The sequence below is a fragment of the Papio anubis genome, chromosome 7 (genome assembly GCF_008728515.1).
Source record: "Papio anubis isolate 15944 chromosome 7, Panubis1.0, whole genome shotgun sequence".
Lineage (NCBI taxonomy): Eukaryota > Metazoa > Chordata > Mammalia > Primates > Cercopithecidae > Papio > Papio anubis.
Window position 1 is genome coordinate 56,864,750 of NC_044982.1, and position 3,689 is coordinate 56,868,438.

General features: G+C 42.6%; 1 pseudogene; it reads left to right on the top strand.

Moving 5' to 3' along the window:
* Nucleotides 1-389: 389 nt before the first annotated feature.
* LOC103886225 lies at nt 390-1,358 on the top strand (annotated as a pseudogene).
* Nucleotides 1,359-3,689: the final 2,331 nt, after the last annotated feature.

Consider the following 3,689-nt stretch of genomic DNA (forward strand, 5'->3'; position numbering starts at 1 on the left):
TTTTTTATAAAAAGTGAAAGATTGTATATGTGCTACAATTTTATTATGTTAAACTACACAGGGAAAAAAATCAGAAGGAAACATGTCATTATGTTAGCAGCATTTGACTTTGGGTGATGTGATTTAAGATTTGATTTGCAGCAGTGTCTGATTAAGACTCATTTAGAGATTGAGTATCCAGAGACTGCAGTATATAATGTCCCTGGTACCAATATTGCTAGCGAGGCTTCTGCTCCTCCTAAAACAGCTCATTCTATTTTTAGATTGCTTTGATAGTAAAGTTTTTCTTAGGTTGCTATGATTTCATTCTACTGATTTTGACTGATACTCATTGATACTAATTCTGTGTTGTCCTGTACAAACCAAGTGTAATCTCTGAAAAAAAAAAAAAAAAAAAAAAAAAAAAAAAAGGGGGCTGAATATTTAGGCATGAAGGCTCTCATATATTCCTAGAATCTTCTTATTTCCAGTATAACCATCTCTGATTATTTCAACTGTTTCTCTAAGACATGATTTAGAGTGATCTTTGGTGTTCTCTGAATTAATTCCACTCAATCTAGATCCTGATAGTGACATAACATGTTTCACAGGGCAGGCATGCAGTAAAAATTTATTGAATTTGGTTGGGCATCATTGCTTTTTCACTTTTTGTGGGTCCTCTTTTACCATTACAGAAAGACCTGAGCTCTTTTCTTTGGCACTAGCCTATGGAGGTGACACCCATCTCCTCCATCATGGCCATCCTCAGACCCCTTGTGAAGCCCAAGATCGTCAAAAAGAGCACCAAGAAGTTCACTGGGCACCAGTCAGACTGATATGTCAAAATTAAGTGTAACTGGTGGAAACACAGAGGTATTGGCAACATGGTTCATAGAAGGTTCGAGGGCCAGATCTATGCCCAACATTGGTTATGGGAGAAACAAAAAAAAAAGACAAAGCACATACTGACCAGTGGCTTCTGGAAGTTCCTGGTCCACAATGTTAAGGAACTAGAAGTACTGCTGATGTGTAACAAATCTTACTGTGTTGAGATCACTCATGATGTTTCCTCCAAGAACTGCAAAGCCGTCTTAGAAAGAGCAGCTCAGGTGGTCATCAGAGTCACCAATGCCAGTGCCAGCCTACACAGTGCAGAAAGTGAATAGACAGCGAATGTGTTTGTTTTATTGGGATTTAAATAAAACCAATAAAACTGTAAAAACAAAAACAACAAAAACCAGAGACCCTGCCTTTTAGACAGTTATTTGTGTGGCTAATGCCCCCAACAGTTTTATTTTTTTAAATTTTATTATGTATTGTTTTTGAGATGAAGTCTTGCTCAGACTGGAATGCAGTGGATGCAAGCTCAGCTCACTGCAACCTCCACCTCCCAGGTTCAAGCGATTCTCCTGCCCCAGCCTCCCAAGTGGCTGGGATTACAGGTGCCCACCACCACATCTGGCTAATTTTTGTAGAGATGGAGTTTTACCATGTTGGCCAGGCTGGTCTCGAACTCCTGACCTCAAGGGATCCTCCCACCTCAGCTTCCCAAAGTGCTGGGATCACAGGTGTGTATTAGTTCATTTTCACACTGCTGATAAAGACATACCCAAGACTGGGAAAAAAAAAATAGGTTTATTGGACTCACAGTTCCAAGTGGCTGAGGATGCCTCACAATTATGGTGGAAGGCGAAAGGCACTTCTTAGATGGCAGCGGCAAGCGAGAAATGAAGAAGACATGAAAGCAGAAATCCCTTATAAAACCATCAATTCTCATGATACTTATTCACTACCACGAGAAAGTATGGGGGAAACACTCCCATGATTCAGTTATCTCCCACCGGGTCCCTCTCACAACATGTGGGGATTATGGAAGTACATTTCAAGATGAGATTTCGGTGGGGACACAGAGCCCACAAACCGTAATCAAGGCATGAGCCACCATGCCCGGCCTTCAACAGTTTTAAAGCAGACTGCTTGCGTAACCTCTGCTAGGACATCATTCTTTAAAACTATCTTTAATGGTAATTGGTATATTAGGGATTTGGGTTTTTAGGTAGGCAGCGAAAAAGCACTTCTAGTAGTACGATTAAGAAGGGTATAATAAAGTATTTTACTTTCCTCAATATCCACAAAAATTGAAAAAAAGAGGCCAGGCACAGTGGCTCATGCCTGTAATCCTAGCCTTTTGGGAGGTTGAGGCAGGAGGATCGTTTGATGCCAGGAGTTCCAGATCAGTCTGGGCAACATCAGGAGACCCCATATCTACCAAAATTAAACAAAAGTACCCCAAAACAATTAGCCAGGCGTAGTGGTGCATGTCTGTAGTCTCAGCTACTCAGGAGGCTGAGGTGAGAGGATCACTTGAGCCCAAGAGGTCCAGGTTTCAATGAGTCGTGTTTGTACCACTTAAAAAAAAAAAAAAAGGCTGTACTATTAGCTGTTTCTCAGGAAGGTTAATGTAGAACATAAAAGGCTCAGTTTGTAATATGTGTGTGTAGGAATCAAGGCTATACAGGGTCCAAAAATTAGCCTAGATTATGTGTGCTAGTTCCAGTTATCTTCTATCTTTTAGAATTTTAAAAGAATGGAGGCAGAAAGTCACAAGCTTAATCTAGATGAGGTAATTATCATTTAATGTCTTGAACATAAAGTCATTTGCTAAATTAGAAATTTTTTTTTTTTTTTTTGGACATGGCCTTGCTCTGTCACCCAGACTGGCGTTTAGTGGCACAAACATGGCTTATTGCAACCTCAACCTCCTGGGCTCAAGTAATCCTCCTACCTCAGACCCCAAGTAGCTAGGACCGTAAGTGTGCACCACAATGCCCAGCTAATTTTTATAAAATTTTCCATAGAGATGGAAGTCTCACCATGTTGCCCAGGCTGGTCTGGAACTCCTGGGCTCATGCAATCCTCCCTCCCTGGCCTCCCAAAGTGTTGGGATCACAGGGGTGAGCCACTGTGCTCAGCCAGGAAATAATTTAGAGAAGCCAGAACTGGCTTCCTTTGGTGAAACTCCTTTTGTTAAATTCAGCCTATTATGTATGTCGATGGTGACCACACTTTGAGCAGATTCTAGACTAGACCTTCTGACTGCTATAAACAAATGGTGGATTCCCATTATTAGTTTATGGGACAGAAATATTGAAGGCCTGTAGAACTATAATGCCTTCCCCTTCTTCTTTCACTCACCCACTTCATTGCTCCTATTAGGCCCCTTAGAAAGAGATCCCTGATGCCAGGTACAGTGGCTCACACCTGTAATCCCAGCACTTTGGGAGGCTGAGGCGGGTGGATCACCTGAGGTCAGGAGTTCAAGACCAGCCTGGCCAACATAGTGAAACCCTGTCTCGACTAAAAATACAAAAAAATTAGCCAGGCATGGTGGGAGGTGCCTGTAATCCCAGCTACTCGGGAGGCTGAGGCAGGAGAATGGCGTGAACCCGGGAGGCAGAGCTTGCAGTGAGCGGAGATCGCGCTGCTGCACTCCAGCTTGGGCGACAGAGCGAGACTCCGTTTCAAAAAAGAAAAAAAAGAAAAAGAAAGAGACCCCTGGCTGCCCGTATAGCTGTGTAGTTTGAGAACCACTGATCCTGGGGCAAGGACTCAAAGTCTCTGGCTCTAGAAGTGGCTGGTGTGGACCTCAAGTGGACCCTGTTCCAAGGGTCCAAAGGACACATTTCAGGAAGCTGTGCTCTAAGCCTAAA